General features: G+C 38.6%; 1 protein-coding gene across 1 annotated transcript in view; it reads left to right on the forward strand.

The window, feature by feature from the left end:
• Positions 1-3,200: 3,200 nt before the first annotated feature.
• The window catches only part of GMCL1 (germ cell-less 1, spermatogenesis associated), a 1,627,466-nt gene continuing 1,610,746 nt past the window's right edge, over positions 3,201-19,920 (forward strand). Inside the window, exon 1 of the mRNA XM_044083130.1 lies at positions 3,201-3,275. The gene's annotated coding sequence lies outside the window, so the exon portion shown is untranslated. The remainder of the gene's footprint in view (positions 3,276-19,920) is intronic.

The following is a 19,920-nucleotide window of genomic DNA, read 5'->3' on the forward strand; positions in this document are numbered from 1 at the left end:
CAGACAGTACGACACCAGCCATGAGAACTCAGGTGTGCATCTGTAATGCATGCAAAACAGGAATAGTATTTCCTAAATTATTCCTGTTCCTTAAAGTAATCTACACTTTTTGGCCAGTAGTAAGGACTATGATTAGCAGTTAGAAATGGTTCAGCCACTCATTTATTCGCAGGTAGGTGCTTTTCGCAACCGCGAAAATGTGGTTGTGATAATACGCAAGTACCAATTTTTTTAATGTGGGTTTCAATGCTGTTTCAGTGAATGTGAATTTCAAAGGTAGAGAAGCTTTAATGCGGTCTGTTTTCATTGTAAGATATTGCTTTGTTGGCGATATTGTACTTGAGGGCCTCACCAGATACGCAGTAGCAAGCCCCACCCAAAACCCACCCCCGTGATATGTCATTCATGAATATGCATTCTCTCCGAATGTACAACAAAATGTAAAAAGAAAACAATAGTTTCAGAAGGAGTCCTTACTAATTAGTGGAGTCCTTTATTTCATTCGGAGTTTGCTTTTAATTTAAAACAAGCTGTGGGAACCATTCTGGTAACCATTTCCATTCCTGCATTCAGACCGACCACAGCGCTAAAATTCGCACTTAAAAACTTAGTATAAGTAAACAAATAAATAAATGGGACAAAAACACACACATCATGGGAATTTTCATCATTTCTAAAATTTATTTGATAAATAGTTATTAAACTAAAGCTGCATCGATGCATTTTAAAGACATAAACGAATGCAAGTTATTTGTTGATTACAGCTCTATTTCTTCTGCTGCAAAAAGGAGCAGGGCATCACAGGTACCGAATACTCTTTAAACATAGAATAAATAGTATTTGCCAATATTCATTTAAAATACTAATAATAAATCCAAACAGATCCACTTGATAAGTAATATTAAGGCACACATAATTTTAATACTTAAAAAAAACTCATCAGCTTGAATGTAAACCCATACATCACAAGATGGGTTGCAAACTGGCTAAGTGACAGAACCCACAGGGTCAGAGTTGCTGGAGCCATGTCAGACTCAAAGCCTGTCACAAGTGGTGTCCCACAGGGCTCAGTCCTGGGTCCACTCTTGTTCGGCATCTACTTTTCTGAAGTACAAGCAAACACAGGAGGGTTATGGCTGACAAAGTTTGCAGATGACTGCAAACTGGGCGCCATAGTCGAAAACACATCTGACACAAGATATCCTCCAGAAGGGCCTCACAGAAATGGATAACTGGTGCCAGAGCCATGGCCTGAAGTTAAACGCCAAAAAATGCATAGTCATACCCTTTGGGAAAAACAAGGCTACCCCTAGCTACCATATAGGTGGCAATCCACTGAGCACAGAAAAAGTCATCAGAGATCTGGGGACCCAGGTTGACAGTAGCCTTTCGTTTCACACTCATGTTGCTAAAGTAGTTAGGAAAACCTTCTATATCACCCACCTGATCATGAAGGGATTCACATCTAGATCAAGGGAGGTCATCGTCCCCCTGTACTCATCACTTATTAGACCTATGATTGAGTACAATGCCCGTTCGAATGTATCTGACCAGACACCTGCTGCAGCTTGAAAGGCCCCAAAAGTTCCTCACCAAAAGGATAAAGGGTCTCAAAAATATGTCTTATGCTGCCCGACTGAAAGAACTCCAGCTCTATTCAGTCTCATACCGCTTGCTCAGAGGTGACCTGTGCCTGACATATAAGGCCATGTCAAACCCAGATTTGATGAATATGCTTCACCTCAAAAATCTAGATCCCTCAGAGCCACAAGGCGGAGACTTAAACCTTGACACGGTTATAAATAGAACGTGCTGGAGGGACAGATTCATCACCCAGAGACTCCCTATGCTGTGGAACAAAATCCCGGTACATGTGAGGCAGAGCACCTCTCTGGTCTTGTTCAAGAGGAATCTTGACCAATGGATGGGAGATTGCAGATATACCCCAGGGATTACTTCAGCGTCACTGCTTGACAGAGGCACAGCAAAATGATAGGCATAGTTTTTATTCAAACTAAAGGGGTGGCGAAAGCCACATAACTATGGGCTAAGCTTATAAATGCCCTTGGGCAGATAGCCTAGTATGAACCTATGAACCTATAAAATTGTAACTTGATTGGTATGTTCTGCATATTATACACCTACTACCTCTGTCATAATTGTTTTGAGAATAGGACCGTCACAGGCCAGTTTCGTAATTTACAGACTATAAACCAGGTTGTGCATCAAGATGCACAGCCTGGGTCCACTGCATCTGTCACTCAATTTGACACGCCCACTTCTGCGAGAAACGAACTGGTGAGGCCCTCTCAAGTACAATATCGCCACTTAGTTTAGCAAACGTCTGTCAGTGTTTGTGCTATAAAATTTGAAATAAAGGCTGTAAATTAAATCCAAATATCTGTAATCATTGTAGAAGTAAAGCATAAAACAGCATGCACACAGAGTTTTGAACAGTGTTTATGGCAATAGCCAAGTAACAGGACACTGGAATGGCTTGGGGGGGGGGGGGGGTGACTCTGGGATTGCACCCCCTGCAAAAAATCATGCCTGCAGCTAAGGTACTTTGTGCCTCCCAATCACTAGCGCAGCAAATAAACAAAGCAATAAAAAGAGCATTCCATCTAGCTTATTATTGTCTTTTTTGCTTACATTATTGCAGCGGAGTAAGCATTACCAAGCTATTACTTATAATTCATGGTTTAATTCCAGTAGCCACCATTTGCTTAGTCTCTGACATTGAGCAAGTCGTTTAACTAGAGAGAAAGAGAGAGAGTATTCCCACGCTACATCTGAAAAAAAGATCCACATGGGTTAGTGATAAAAAAATACAAAGTACGCATAGCGTACAACGCAAAAAACAGATCAGCTCCATGGTACGCTGTACTACTGTCGCTTTAATTGCTCTTGCATCGGAAACTACCGAACCCGTAATCTTGTGTAGGTCGATGGCTTGTCTGTGTCTAATTTAATCATTCTGCACAACAGTTTTACCTGTATCTTTCTATATATATATATATATATATATATAAAACTGATACGCGCTGGTGGGAGTTCCCCAACGCTAAAAAAAAAAAATAAATAAAAAACACGTTTTATACAAGTTAGCTACGCATGCGTTGTCACATACACAGGTCGTTTTCGTTTGTTTGATTTAAATAGTTGCAGCGTGTAGTGTACAGCTACCGGACTGTTTCTAGGGAAACGTCATTTCCGGTTTCTTTTTTGAACATAGTTCCGGTTCAACATAAATTGACGTCTGTCAACGTTTAATAGTAAGGTATTTCATTGTGTCTACGTTTTAGTGTGATAACGTATTGTGGAAGTATGGCACTGTGTGTATATGTTGTGCTGGGGTGGAGCAGATTAGTACGTGACTGCATCTAGCACTAGCAGCTAAACTTTTCGGTAGAGTTTGATGTGGCGTGCAACCTCGTAGAGTTTTTGTTTACTAGTACTCCACAAGAGAAACTTGTTCTGTCATACCGTTCAACTGTCCCTGAGCTTGACTCCTAATGTTGTTCCATTCCTTCCAAAATTATTGCTATTTGTAGAAAAGGTGGCAGATTATGATCAACAAGTCATGGCATTCATTGAATAGGTTCACAAGTAGTTACTGGGGATGCGGTGGAGGCAATTTAATTATTTATTTTATTTTACAATTTGTTTACCTGGATAGTCCATTTTTCAATGGAGTCATGGGGAGAAAAGCTCCAACAAAGTTAAACAAGTGATAAAGTAATTAGACAAACACACCCACAAAATGTTACAAAGTGCTTAAAATTTGCAGTATACAATGAAATAAGAGATGTACAAACAAAAGGTTCATAGGTTCATACTAGGCTATCTGCCCTGGGGCAATTATAAACCTAGCCCGATTCTGTATGGCTTACACCACCCCTTGATTTGAGTATACTGTGCCCTTTTTAAGGTTTAGTTTACTGTGCCTCTGTCTAATATTGACACGGGAGTAATCCCTGGGACAAACCTACGATCCCCCATCCACCTATCAAGATTCTTCTTGAAGAGATTCAGTGAGGTGCTCTGCCTCACATGAACTGGAATTCTATTCCAGAGCGAAGGGAGCCTCTGGGTTATGAACCTGTCCCTCCAGCAAGTTCTATTTATTTCTGTGCTGAGGTTCAAGTCCCTCGAGCATGTGGCTCTAAGGGATTTAGATTTACTGATGTGGAGCATATCCATTAATTCTGGATTTGACATAGCTTTGTATGTCAGGCATAGATCACCTCGAAGTAGGTGGTATGCAACAAAAGAAGTAATAGTATAAAATGCTTTTACAGGGCAATCAAAGGTACTATCTATATGTATATATATTTACATAGTCTACACAGTGAACTCAAGTCAGATTACGAAAGAAACGGAACAGAGAAGAGGGAAATTAATGACTAATAGGTAGAATGAAGATATAGGTATACAAGGAAGAAGTAAGGATCATAGATGTAGGTGGAAAAATGGCGATATTGTAATTGAGGGCCTCACCAGTTAGTTTCGTTCAGAAGTGGGCGTGTCGCAAATTGAGTGACAACCCGGTCTGCATATTTAATTTGCTCATGCATACATGATATGAAAATATTAAATGTACACAAACGGTTAATATAGTATCGCCCAGGAAAGCTGTTCTTAGTAAAAAGTCCTGCCAATGATACTGAGGAAGAGTCGGGTGTGACACCTGCACCAAAAAAAAAAGAGTCCGTTTGGACATTAATTGGGACAGCAAACCATCGCATTCCGACTCTGACAAAGAGAGCTAATAATGCTACACAGTAAAAAGCCTGATGACATGTGTTTTGACTGTTTCGTTTCTTTGCTGATTGTAGTATATTAGTGCAATAAAACTTGTCGATTACAGATGTTGGTAAACAGTTTACGGTTATATTTACTGTCATATTACAATGTCAGTGCACTTTTTCTTTGGTTGTACATTCGGAGGGAATGCATATTCATGAATGACATATCAGGAGGGGGGGGGGGGGTTGGGTGGGGCTTGCTACTGCGCATCTGGTGAGGCCCTCAACTACAATATCGCCGGAAAAATTAGGTAGGAAACTAGACAGTGGGGATCAGAGTTGTGAAAATTGAAAAAGATAGGTAGGTAGAGTGTGGAGAAGTAGAGGAGAGAAGCCTAGATCAGTTTCCCTCTCACCCAAAACAGTCTGGTTAAGTGACTTGCTTAAGGTCACACATTAGGTAAATGAAGGTTAAGGGAATAAACCCAAATGAGAAGAAGCAGCTAGCTGGCAGCTGTTTGCACTAATCACTATGTATACTTATATAATTCTTTTGCTTCAAAATACTTGTTAATTAATGAACTTTTATTCTTTCAGTTTTCTAAAGCATTGGTATTGAAATTTAAGAAGTGCTCTCGATTTGGGAACTTTGTCCCTAAATATTTTTGGCTTTGCCCCTGCTTCTGATGTTGAGAGATTGAGAAGGTTTGGTAGCTATTGTTTGCGTGAGTTTCTCTGTCTTACTTTATCCACAGGTAGTTTCTCGTTACAGACATGTAGGTGATTTTCATTTCATGTACACTTTCTTAAAGTTTTTGCAAGAAATAATCCCAAGGTATTTATTAGTTCTTTTACACTGGCTTTGAAAATTAACAGCAGTAGTAACACATATACATGAGAGTAATTTTTAACACTGGTGCAAAAGGAAAATAATGAATTTTATTTTTCTGTTAATGCCTAATACTATAATCTCACCCAAATCTGCATTTAACTGCTTCTTAATTGTCCTATTGTACTGTATGACATATGCATTTAACAGTGATAGTTTGCTAACAAGTTTCATGTTTTTCCCCTTATTTTTCTTGTAAAATACTGTGGAATTCTAGAATTTAGAGTGATGAAGTATCCTAATTTTTTATTTTATAAAGAAATTGTCACTCAAAGCCAGAAAACACATTCACTATAATTTTGTATATCTCCACATTATTTCTGTTGTTAGAAATCCCCTCACTAAATCCATAGCTTCTTTTAAATATTTACCCTGTAGCTCTCTTCTTGCCTCAGGTACAAAATCACATAGTGTTTTGTGTAGTTATGGAGAATAATGGACTTTTCATAACTGGCAAGTTCAGAATAGCTAGTGACATGGTTCCATAATCACACAAATAGCTGTTTGTTGCTCCATGAGCATATTTTGTTGTCCTGCATGCTTACATAGAACAACCAAGTAGGTTTGGTGTCTTGCATGCTAATATGTGAATTGAATGTTTTCTACTGGTTGTTACCATTAAACCTAGTTGCAGTAATATGTGTAATTTGGATGTTTGAAATGGAACGTGCTGTACATATGTTATCCTCTGCAATTTCTACAGGTAGGGATCATGTCCCAATGAAACAATTCCAGGCTATTACACGGCTAGGGAATTACAGGTACTTGGATTTTCCTCAATTCGGCCACTAGTTAAGTAGAAAAGTTGTAGTTGAGTGTGAATACTGGTTTCTCATATGTATTTTAATGAGAAAGTTAAGCAAATATACTAAGTCGTATATTATAAAATTCATCCGATTTTTATGTGGAGATCATGACAGTCATTATGTTTGTAAGGGGAGGCTGCCCCTCGGCAACTGTATTTATTTATTTTTTTTTTATGAAGAGTAGTGGTGGTTAAAGGGGAGCAAGCCTCCTTTACAGTCTCTAGAAGCTGTCAGAATGTTATAGGTTCGTAGGTTCATAAGCAAGTACCAGGTTAGCTGCCCTTGTGGGCCATTTTAAGCGTAGACAGTTTCCCCTTTTTGTGCTCAAAATAAACTATCCCAATTTGGTTATAGAATTGCCTTACCCATCCCATGGTCTATAACTGTATATTACCCTAATGAGAATAACTGGGATCATGCCATAGATAATTTGAGGGAGCCCAATCATTGGATAAAGCATTTAGGAGCTGCCACTGCTCATTTAGTAGTACAGAGGGCAGTCCTGGGGTAAATTTTCTGTTATAACTATAATTTTCTGTTGTAAATTATCTTAGGCTATTGCCAATTTTGGACTACTTTGTACACAAAAGTGAAAAAAAAATTCTATAAATATTGTACAATTAGGTAATAGAAATTTGATCAGAAATACTTGTTCTTAGGTTTCATGATACACTAAGAGTGAAGAAAAATGAGTAGCTATAATGAGATCCTGGGTATCATACTCATGTTAACTGTATTATGTAATAATAATAAGATGCTTGATATATTAAATGTCACTGTCATTATTATTATTATTATTATTATTATTAGGAAACACTACAGCTGCTTGAGCTCCAGCTGCTCTAATTCCAGTTAGTTGCAACCAGGGACTTAAATGGCTGTTACCATGTCCAAGCAGCTGCTTGCACTTGAACTCAACTGACTGTCTACTCATGTCCTAGGAGACAAACTCGAACAAGTGCTCACAATGGACCAGGTAAGTGGGCAAGGGGAGCGGGGAGGATGCTGTTAGATTTAGGGAGGCAGCAGGGAGTGTAGTGAGGATTTTAGGGTTATGGAGGAAGACTGAGATTTTAAGTTTAGGGAGCAATTGGGAGACTTTAGGGTTATGGTTAAAGAGAGGGGATTTTAGGTTTAGGCAGCAATCTGGAATATAATTTTAGGGAGAGGGAAAGGGGATGAAGAGTTTAGGTTTAGGGAGGGATGGGAGACTTAAGGGTTAGACACTGGTTGGGAGTTTTTAGGGTTACAATCAGGGTCCTGGTAGGGATAGTTACATTATGGGAGACGAGTTAATGGCAGTTAGAGCACTTGCCGAAATGTGTGAGTGACAGCAAAGATATGTGTCTTGAGGAAGTATGTCTTGACAACATGTAAATTCTTACTATTAGTAGTAGTATGAAATATTTTTTCCACTTTTAAAAGTAGTATATATTAGGAAATAAGTTATTGGATTCCAGTGTGGCTTTCTTTTATTTTAGTTTTTATATAGTAATTTACAAAATGTTATGTGAGCGAGGTCTCACTTTTGAAAAAAAAAAAGTAGATAAATATGTATTGCAAATGTGTAAGTCAATATATGTGTATTTTTAATCCATACAGTGGGAACAGATACAAAATTTTAATAGGATTGCCGTACCAGAATCTACTTTACTTCACACTTGTATGGAGAAAACAACTTAACTATGTAAATATCTAATACATGATAATATCTGGGATACAAAGAAAGTGCAAGAGAGTAATAATCTACCTCTAAACTATATAAATAAAACTAATTAGAAAGAGGAAAGCATGCATTTAGGGCTTTGAAAAATAAATGTAAGGTTCATAGGTTAGTACTAAGCTAACTGCCCTTGCGAGCCATTTTAAGCCTAGCCAATTATCCCTTGTGAGACTCAAACACTGTACCTTGTGTTTGTAAGGCAAACACCTTAACCATTAGGCCACCCTCAGTCACATAAGGCATATAAGCTCATCAAGAAGATGAGTTGTACAGCTACAAGTCACCAAATGCCAGTTTGCTCCCAATCGAGTATTCATAAACTAGATTCTGACAAAAATGTTTTAGCGATTGAATTGTTAAACATACAGATTCTCCCCGCATCAACCTGTAGAAGGACAGGGTTATTGTCACTTGCCATTTGGGTGACAGGATTACAAGCACTTCAAGGGCTCGCAAGACCCTTTCTGAAGACAAATATGAGTATGACATGGTAGTGGTCTAAGTGACAGTGAATGACATGGTGTGCAAGACCTTGAAGGACATGCAGAGACATGTTGGAACTCCATATGTATGTGATGGGTACAGATAAGACTGTAGTCTTGAGTGGGATCCTTCCTTCACCAACACCACCACCTACATATAAAGTGAAGACGATTGGCTTTAACAATTGGCTTAATAGGAGATGTCTTTCCATGAAATTCCAGTATGCATCAGCCTTGGATGACATGATCAACAATCTTACTTGGTCTGCAAGGCATGGCCTGTATCTCTCATTCAACGGTTTCCGCATCCTGGCAGAAACATTTGCTGCCCCAGAAGTGCCTTCTTTAGGCAGGGGTTATTTAGTAATTTTGTCTAACCTTAAACTGAATCACAGTAAGATATCTCTTCTCAATGCCAGGAATCTCAGTCACAAACTGCCCCATCTTAAAGTACTCCTGCATTTTTAACTGTCCATGTATATGTAGTTACAGAGACTTAGTTTAAATGTAAAGAAAGCTCGTTCTTCATTCAGCATTTTATGTGTACCATGTCTTCAGGCCTGGTAGAAACTGTGGTGGTGTCCCCATATTTGTCAGGGGTCACATCTCATCTAGACAGATACCCACACACTGAATTTCTAGAACTTCTGTTTACCATGGACAAGACAAGCTTCCAACTTGTAACATGCTGCAGAACCACATAGGATCGTAGCTGAGTGCTGGGCTAGCTGCCCTTGCGGGCCATTTTCAGCCTAGCCAGTTTTTCTTTTTGTGCTGCAATTAACCTATCCCATTTGATTAGAGATTGGTCTTACTCATCCAGTGGTCAATAATTTTATATTACCCCTAATGAGAATAACTGGGATCATACCTCATACCGTAGATAATTTGAAGGGACACATGCATGGAATATAGCATTTAGGAGCTGCCTCTGTGCATTAGTAGTGTAGGGAGCAGTCTTGGGGTAGGTTTTCTGTTTCCTGTCTGTAGATCCAAGTTGCGCTTGAATATGGACAGGGACAAACTGTTTTATGTGGTTGGGGAGTCTATTCCAGAGCAGTGGTATCCTCTGCTAGATATGTCTGTCCTTCCAAACCAGTCCATTGATATTGCAGAAAAGGTCGAGGTCCTAGAAGGAGTATTTCTGAAGCCATTTCACTTGCTGATGCACAGTAAATCATCAGTATTGGGTTGGAGGATGCCTTGTATGCCAGACACAGATCACCTCCTTGCAGTTTGCAGGACTCCAAGTATAGTGACAAGGCAGTGAGTCGGTCCATGTAGGACATGTTTAGGTCTTGTATCCTTTTAGCAAGGTATCTCTGCAGGTATTCAAGTTGCTATGTGTGTCTGGATAGATATGTGCCATGGGTGACATTAAATTCAACAATTGGCATAACAATGGCAAAATAAAGTGGGACAACACCATTCCTAGATCTGGACACAATTCCCATTTTGCAAGCTGTGCAATATAGGACTTTAATACAGCAGTGGACATATGCAGGTCTAAAGTCAGGTCACTGTCCACTCAAGTTCCCAAACAACTGGGTCAACTCTTAGGGTTGTATTGTCAATGTGGTAGTTCTCTGGAGTAGATGACTTCCCAAATGATACAGTAATGCATCTTTTGGCATTCAGCTTCAGTCTATGATTTTGTCACCAGTAAACCTTCCTGAGAGTTGGCTAAGTCATTTAGGGATTCAGTGACTGCTCTGAGCTTGCAGTCATCTGCAAACTTAGTCAGCCAGAGCCCTTTAGTATTGGCTTTTACCTCAGAAAAAAATGTAAAAAAAATGAGAGTAGTTTAACAGCTGCTACCATATCTCTATAAGATTCTGGCAAGTACATAAGCATACCAGCAAGGTCCACTGTTCAGAATTATTTCCCTTTTCTGTATAGAAAACTGGATTTATTTTGTTGGACATTTTAGCATGATACACCTGCTCTTAACATAGTTGTTAGGTAGGGCTGTTTTGTTGATATGAGTATTTTTAGAACTAGCAAGCTATAGTTGATACTACAAAAATTAATATACAGACAGCTAAAATATTCAAGATTGCTATTTAAAATTTTGGGAGTAACTTCATGAAAGTAAGCTTTTCCTTTTTTTTCTTTTTTTGTGTAAGTTAATGAAAAACTGCTTTCAGTTATGGGTTGAAACCACCCTATGTAAGAAAGTAAACCTTGATTTATTACTCTTGACATTTAATCTCTTTATACCATGGTATGTATGAGTGGCATGAACTAGAAATCCTTACCTTATGTGTATGTGTTGAAATATGTGTATGCCATTATGTAGAGAGTATGTTTTTTGCTTCCTGGTGTGCTTGGAACCATTCATCAAGTAAAAAATAGCAGTATATATTACACAATTAACTAATAAAAGTAAAATATATTAAATGACTGTAGTTTTTAATAGTCATTGCTCAGCCATGGGACAAGCAGACTTTACTCAATTGGACTTCACCTTAATGAGTAAATGGAGTTGAGCTTGGGTAGTCACGCTTCACCGAAAGTCAGACATTGATTTTTAATATAGTGTGCATTGTCTTGTGCCTATGTCTTTAGTATAACAGTGCAAGTGTTACTAATGTGTGTTGTATCTGTATAATATTTGAAGTATAGCATGAAATTTGGTAAAGCAGGGTAGTACAGAACCCCTCACACGTGCTTTATACAGTTGTATTTTGTTGTAATATGTTAAGCACTTCCCTTGCATATAGTTGTATCATTACATAGTTGACATTTAGAGCTTATAATCTATACTTGTTTTTTTAATTTTTCAACACTGTTGAGTTATCACCTAAGACACAAGCAAACATAAATTTATATAAAATAAAACAAACCATGGTAACATGTTCACAGTTGCAAATGTTATACATCACATACTCGCTTTTATGCAATTATCATCAAGCCAGCATTACATAAGTTGCTTAATTCCTGCCTTCCCTTAAACCACACTTCTCCTCTAAAACATTATTCTGTATGTATTGTTCCCACAATTTCTATTTTTACTATGTAGTATGCTCCAGCATTTTCTACAGATCACGCTTTCAGTTCTTTCATCTGTTAAATATTCATTACTTCAAATACAGTTGGTTTTAGGGCTGCCACCTTTCATTGTGGCTAAAACTGGACACCTCTCACACTTTCCATCTTCTCCCCTTCCCTACCCACTTTCTAGCCATTTTATGACGTCATACTCATGTCAGATGAGGAACGGCCTATTTTTTCTGTTTGTGATGCCTTCTTTCTGCCAGTTTACTATGCTTTTCTGTAAAAAAATATAGTAAATCCACCTAGTTGATAAACACATATAGTCCGTTTCTTTTTATTAAACAGAATACTGTAGTTTGTATACTAATGGGCAGTTGGTTTAATTTCTGGATAGTCAGGAAAAATGGATAGGTGGGAATGCTAGATGGTTTAGATTTTGATTTCCGTTTTCTAGTAATTGCTTTTTTGGCAGCCACCAGAATTAAACTTAACAAGGCCTTACTATGTCTAGGCTATTCAGATACTGTATCCCAGCTCAAAAAGTTATTTCCTTAGTTACAGCCATTTGGTCACCCAGTTTTTCTGACAGAGTACTCTGTAGGGATTTTTTTAAAGTCTGTCAAATCATTACAGTCCCAAAACATATGTTCCCAGTTACCTCTTTCTTCCCCATCACACATCTTAACATTTGTTTCCTACTTAAGGAAAAAATCTTTGGCGTCTGCGTGGAGTATAAAAATAACTTTGCAAACACTTCCAGGCAAAAATCCTACACTAGACTTTGTTGCATATTTGGGAGCCATACATATGTCCAGCCATTGTTTCCCTGTGAATTGCTTATCTCTTCTCACTTCCCAATCCTGTTCTCATTTGGTTAATTCCTATAGTTAACGTGCAGTATTTTGTATACCCTACACATTATTCCTTTTTTAACCACAGCTTCTGTTTTAGATTTGACTAAAAGCTCTGCCACAGCGGGTCTTTCAATCGGGATTCCCCTTTACCTTTCTATTTGCGTATGCTTTATCAGTCCCTGATAGGGAAGGCATTCTCTAGCCTGCAGTCCAAATAAATTCTTGGCCTCTTCCTGTTCTGTTACCTTTCCCCTCTAATTATTTGCTCACAGTATCTTGGTTCCTTTGCCAGTTTTCTCCAGTAAATTCCAGCCCCCACTTGCCTCTTCTCTGTACTCCTAATTCAAGTCATCAGTTTCGTAAGAATCTCCTATCTCCAACACAGTGTTGGCTTAGTTCTTAGAATACTTTCTGGTACCTTATAATATTCTGTATGGTTATTGTTATTCTCCTTAAGGATCTGTATCCAAAATCCCATTCTGTTCTTGTTTCTTGAGCCCCATCCTCCCATTTCATCAACATCCCTTTCCACTTTCAATTGTAGCTTTTTGCTAGTGCTATGTATAGGAGCCTTAACTGTGAAGCTCTGAAATACACTTTCAAGTCAGGTAATCCCATACTACCTTGTCCTATTGGAAGGGTCAGTGTATCCCACTTAAATCTTTCCCCTCAGGTAAAATCATGTAACTCTTTATTAATTGCTATCCATAACTTCTCATCTGTTTGAGAAAAGTATGCGTGACCTGTGTATAAAAGTAAAGGGACTAAAACTATTTTCACTGCTTGTATCTTGCTATCCATATCCATAAAACAGAGTTTCCAGTTTCTCCGTTTTTTTATTATCTTTTGTTTAGTCTCTTCCTACATATCCTTAGCTGCTGTAACAGAATCAATTTAATCCATACTCCTAAGTACTTCATTTTATCATGTCCCCATAAATATGGATATTACTGAACTATTTGTGGGTACATAGTTTACAGCTATTGTGTTTTGTTTTGTCTTCAGTTGTATCCCCAAAAGACCTGAAACTGTCTCAGAATGTTCCACAACACAGAATTGTCATTTTCTGGTTTTATCAGGTATAAAATATCATCTGCAAATAAAGCCAACGTTCTTGCCTGCCATACCAATTATATTCTTGAATTTATGAGTCCCTTATTTTCCTTCCCATTGGTTCTAAATATAATGCAAATAATAAAGGGGAAAGAGGACACCTGCCTGATTCCTCTGCCCAAAAAGAACTTCATCAAAGAGGATCCCCCCCACTTAAATTTTCACCTCCTATCCCTCATATATCCTCCTAATCAACTTTAGCATTTTATTAGGGAATGTGGATGCTTCCATTGCCCAGCTGATAAAATACCAGCTTACTCTGTCGAATGGTTTCTCTGCATCAAGACCCACCAAACAACAGTGATATTTTCTATTTTGCTTCCCTCTGGATCATCATTGTTCTGTTAGTGTTGTCACATTTGCCTCCCCTCCATAAAATCATATTGATCCATATCTATCAATTTTGGCATCATCTTTACCATTCTTTTAGCTATTACAAATCTATACACTTTATAATCATGGTTTAGAATTGAAATGGGCTTATATGGATCTGATGGGTCTTTACTATCTTTAGGTATTACAGTCACCACTGGTTTCTTCCAGGATGTTGGTGCTTCTCTTCCTTTTAAAATACTGTTAAACAAAACCTTTCAGATGTTGTTTTTTCCCTTCCAACTTCTAAACTTTAACGGGAATGCCATCTGTACCTGTAGACTTTCCTGTAGATTGCTTATCCTCCACAATTTTTATCTTATCTCCTCCTATTTTAACTGTTAGTAATTGAGCTTCATCTACATCTAACCTTGGCATATTTAATTCTTCCATAAACATTTCCTTTTGTACTTTTTTCTTCATTTCCACATTTCTGTGCTTTATACAGATGTTCATAAAATTTCTGAAATATTTCTAATACCTTTGCAGGATCTGTGGTTATTGTCCTTTGTTATAGGCCCCCTAAGCTTGGTAACAACCCTTTTCTACTTTCTGTTGCCCGAGTTGTTGTGCTAAAAGCGTTTGTGTTCTGGAGTTATCAAAAATGATTTTCAAAAAAACAGTTGCTTAATGGCAGTCTTTCTAAACTCATGCATATTATTGAAGTAGTCCCTTATTTTCTATTTAGCACTCTGCAGCTGTGCCTCTTCTTATTCTGTGAGATTCCCCCTATTCTTCAATACTTTATCCTTTGTTACTTCTTAACCATGTCTCTCTCTTTTATTTTCACCCTATTTTTAAACTCCATTTTAATTTTATTCCACTTCCTAGCTAAATTTTCAGAAGAAATTTCTGTCTTCACTAATAACTTCCAAATAATTTCCACTACCCATTTCTTAAATTCCCCTCTTTTAAACAAGTAGGAGGGGGAAGTGCCAGTGTCTCATTTTTATTTCATTGCCCTGCATTTTTATTTTAGTTATTATTTGTGCATGATCTGAAATTGTTATTGGATGCTTATCAAAACTTTCAACTAAATGCACATGAAATATGCTTTCTGTGTAGTCTAGCCCAGTTTGTGTACCTTGGAGAATAATGTGTAAATTCCCCCTGAACTCCTACTATTGTATTCATATCTTCCTTACCAAACATTTTCATAATTTTTTTCAAAAATCTACTCTCTTTTTTATATTTTCCCTTCTTGTGCCCACATATATATCCTCACTGTTCCCAAAACAATTCCACTCCCTACCTGCAAGTTATATTCCCCTGCTGAAAGCTGATTATTTCTCCCAGAATTTTCTTCATCTGCATTGTAGCACTTGTAGGTGGAATATAAACACTTATAGGTTCATAGGTTCATACTAGGCTATCTGCCCAAGGGCATTTATAAGCCTAGCCCATAGTTATGTGGCATTCGCCACCCCTTTAGTTTGAATAAAAACTATGCCTATTATTTTGCTGTGCCTCTGTCAAGCAGTGACACTGAAGTAATCCCTGGGGTATATCTGCGATCTCCCATCCATTGGTCAAGATTCCTCTTGAACAAGGCCATCGACGTGCTCTGCCTCACATGTACCGGGATTTTGTTCCACAGCATAGGGAGTCTCTGGGTGATGAATCTGTCCCTCCAGCACGTTCTATTTATAACCGTGTCGAGGTTTAAGTCTCCGCCCTTGTGGTTCTGAGGGATCTAGATTTTTGAGGTGAAGCATATTCATCAAATCTGGGTTTGACATGGCCTTATATGTCAGGCACAGGTCACCTCTGAGCAAGCGGTATGAGACTGAATAGAGCTGGAGTTCTTTCAGTCGGGCAGCATAAGACATATTTTTGAGACCCTTTATCCTTTTGGTGAGGAACTTTTGGGGCCTTTCAAGCTGCAGCAGGTGTCGGGTCAGATACATTCCGAACGGGGCATTGTACTCAATCATAGGTCTAATGAGTGATGAGTACAGGGGGACGATGACCTCCCTTGATCTAGATGTGAATCCCTTCATGATCAGGTGGGCAATATAGAAGGTTTTCCTAACTACTTTAGCAACATGAGTGTCAAACTTGTCAGCTTAATCCTCCTCCCTTGCCAGTAACCCCTTAGTACAACAAATCTGTGATTATTATCTTTTCCCCCTCTTCTGTCACTACTGGAGCTTCCCTGCCAATTAATCTAAATATTGGCTTTTTACTTTGTCCCAGATATTCTGCTAAATTACAATCCTGAAATCCTTTCTTTATCAAATGTACATGCTCCATTCTTTACAAAGTGTTTCCTCTGCATTTGTATAATATAGTTTGCTACTTTTTTCCTTTTTGTATATATCTGTGAGACCATTCACATTTAAAGATAATATGGAAAGTGTCATTATGGTAAGTTTTTGTTCCCACTAACAGCTTTTTTTTAAATGTCTAGTTTCAACTTCTTTGTTACACGCATACGCTCATTTTTCACAGGTTGATCTTTTATACAGTTGTTTCTTGTCATATTCATTTGAACCTATGTCACATCTTTCAAAGCTTTTTGTTTTAATGAAAACCCTTGGGGCACACACATGCACACACACACACACACATGTGCGCGCATTCAGAACACCCCCTAAAACCTATTAACTTAATACTAACTAGCAAAACTATTTACATTTTCAAATAATGAATTTTAATCCTCCTAATAGGAACAATTGTCCCAGATTGACAGCCACACTCACAGGCTTGAATTAACCTGTTATGAAGGTTATCCATGCTATAACACATGATACAGCCCATACTTCTACTTCTACTAAGTGCTGTCTGTTTTTGTCTAATCTTTATTCCTCTCCCAGATGTAGAAAACAACTTGAATGCTTTCAGAAAACATCTTGCCATTGAAAGAAATAAGTATTCTGTTTTTATTGCCCCCTTATCAGATTTTTTTCCATAGAAACATGAGGACCAGAGACATAGTTGCCTTCCACCACCCATGTTGCACTGTGAACATTTGTGGCAGAGGGAAACTTTTCATTATATTCAGTTTTCCTTTATTTATTTTCTTCCCCTTATAAGTTGTTATTAAATCAAGAAAATGGCTTTAATCCAGTCATTTCCAAATGCAAAAGTAAGACAAAACATATCAGTTTTTCTTATATCATGCTCTTTTGTCCAGGCTTTCTTTTCTTTTTTACATTGCAGTGCCTACTTTTCTTAAAACTGAAAAAGAAGAAAGAAGCAAAAAAGTAGGGATATCTGTTTACTTTATCCATATTACAAAAAAATACCAAAAAACCTTACTTTATAGCATGAAGTATTTGTCATATATTATAAAAAATACTCTTAAGAACATTTTTTTTCGTACAGTTAACTCTTTTCTTCTTCTTCCCCTCTTCTAAATGTTCACCAGAGATTAGTGACATGAAGTAGGTCATATGCTTTGGAGTCCCCCTGCAAGATCAACAAAGTCAAGAAAGTCCAATATTTCAGGTTTTCTTGTTCATCATACTTCACAGATATAATTAATATTTTGTAATCCCACATTTATTCATCAATTTCTGAGTTGCTGGTTTTCTTCCTGGTCTTCCACAGAAATGCTTACCTTTTTGTTATTAAAATTCTTGTTGTATTTCTACTTTAGTTTGTTTTTATTATGCTGCTTTTTGCTGCTGGTTGCTGTGGTGGTTAAAGTCTTCTTTTTGGAGGACCATAAAGAAGGCTAGATCTGATGATGTTAATTTTCATTCATTCCTCAACGTATGGGTTTGGATCCGACACTCTGATCCGACTTGGCCGTTAATCCATCTTGTGTAGACCAACAAACTCTCAACCTCCTTTCTTGCCCAAAATGCAGCATGCTTAACTTCCCTCAGATCCCATTTGCTGCCTTCACGATTAGATGTGGTTGACTACTGCTCTCCAGCGATTGTATTAAGATAAGTGTTATTCCTTTAAAACTTTATCTTTATTTGTCATCTGTTTAGTAAATCTCTCTCTGTGTAATAACTTTGTACTTTCTGTCAGGTTTTTGCTACTCTTCTTCATTTTTACTTTCCCTTATACACCGTGATCCTCAGTATTCTACACCACTGGGACAGCCAGCCCAGAGCTTCCAAACCATCCAGCCGGGTATTATCATCTCTTCCAGTATTTCTTCGGATCATCTCACCAAAGAAGTCCCTAGGAAGAAGACATGCAAGAGGAAGCACTTGGACTCCCTCAGGAGTCCATCACTGAGGATACTGACTTTGATGAGGGAGAGGGGTCTTCCAGATCACCACATGATGACGTCTCATTTGGCAACATCCTTGAGATCCTTAAATAGAAGGGTGGTTGATCTGCCCAAAACCCAACTCCTAAGGAGTCAGTATTTCTGGAAGCTTTCGGGACTGGCTCGTCTACCTCCTGGGTCACTCTACCCGCTGATGATCTCATTGATTTGGTGTCTGAGCAGGTGTGGATGGAACCTGATACGAGCTGATCTCTAAGAGACCAGACAGGATTCTGGCTCCACGGATTTGAGAACCAAGTATATGCTTAGTGACTTTTGCTGTCTAGTTGCTGAACTGCTTGGCACACTTCACAAGATTGTAAGGGGACATGGTTAAAGATCTTTCATATTATCTTTCAGAGGCCATTACTGGAGAAGCTCAAACGTCTGTGGCCTTACAGTTTGCTACCCTTCAATCCATTGCCAATTTGCCCATGAGGTTCATCTCACATAATGCAGAAGACATCTCAAAGGCTGCAGGTTCAGGCATTTCCATCATGAGGCATGCTTGGATGCGCCTTTGTGATTTTGCGAAGCCCTTCAAATCATCTTTCATCAGTGCTTCTTTTGACAGGTCTTCCATGTTTGGCCCCACAGTAAAAGAGACACACTCCAGGTGTGAGAAGGATGGAAAGACCCTATCTGCAGTGGGAGTATGTTTTTTAACCCCGCAATGGACCTTTTCTGGGAACCAGTTGGGGGGGGGTCGAAAAATGTTGTTCAAGAAGTCTCAGGATCCTCTCCAGGGCACACATGGAGGTAGTTCCCGCAGAGGGAGAGGGAGGAGTGATAATAGCAGAAGATGCCTCCGTGGCAGAGAAGGCCTGCAAAACCAAGGGTCTCAAGATACCTTTTCTGATAGACCCTTTCAGAGCTCCTGAATGGAGGCCTGATTGCTGTCCACTGGAGACAGTTGCAGGTCACTTATCTTTGCACCAGGAAGCCTGGCTAAATTTAAAAAAGGATACTTGTGTGCTGAGAATCATCTCCAGAGATTTATATTATTCCCTTTTCCCTTCCACCCCTGTTACCAGGAAAATCCCCAGTGCTCCACCCAATCAGAGGAAGGCAGCAGCACTGGAAATATAAAGGCTGATAGAAAAAAAGAGCCATCTAAGAGGTTCCTCCAAACTAAATAGAATTCAGAATTTGCTCGAGATTCTTTTTGGTGCGAAAGAAAATGGGGGACTGGAGACCAATTTTAGATTTCAGTGTGTTGAACAAATCTGTTCAACACACCAGATTCCAGATGGTCATGGTTCAGTCCATTCTGCTCTGTGAGCAAAGACTGGATGTGCTCGATAGTGCTATCACATAAAAAGAACAGCCATTCTAGAAGGTACTTGCACATCATTGCCGGTTCAGAGCACTGCCCTTTGGCCTCACTATAGCCCTCAGGGTGTTTAAGTGCATGGCAGTAGTAGCAGCTCACCTGAGACTGCAAGGATTCTGGGTATTTCCATATTTCTATGACTGGCTCATTACTACTTTGACCAGGCATCAGCTGGTACAAGCATGTGACCAAGTCTTGCAAACTTGTTCAAATCTTGGAATAACGGTCAATTGCAACAAGTCTCAATTACAACCCTACTCAGACATTGGAATTCATAGGAGCAATGTTCAACACAGTATCTATGGTAGCATCTCTTCCCCTTTTGAGAGTACAAACAATAAGAAATCCGGTCAAGAAAATAATTTGCAGTAT

Source organism: Protopterus annectens, chromosome 9.part0, assembly GCF_019279795.1.
Source record: "Protopterus annectens isolate FY-2018-M chromosome 9.part0, PAN1.0, whole genome shotgun sequence".
Lineage (NCBI taxonomy): Eukaryota > Metazoa > Chordata > Ceratodontiformes > Protopteridae > Protopterus > Protopterus annectens.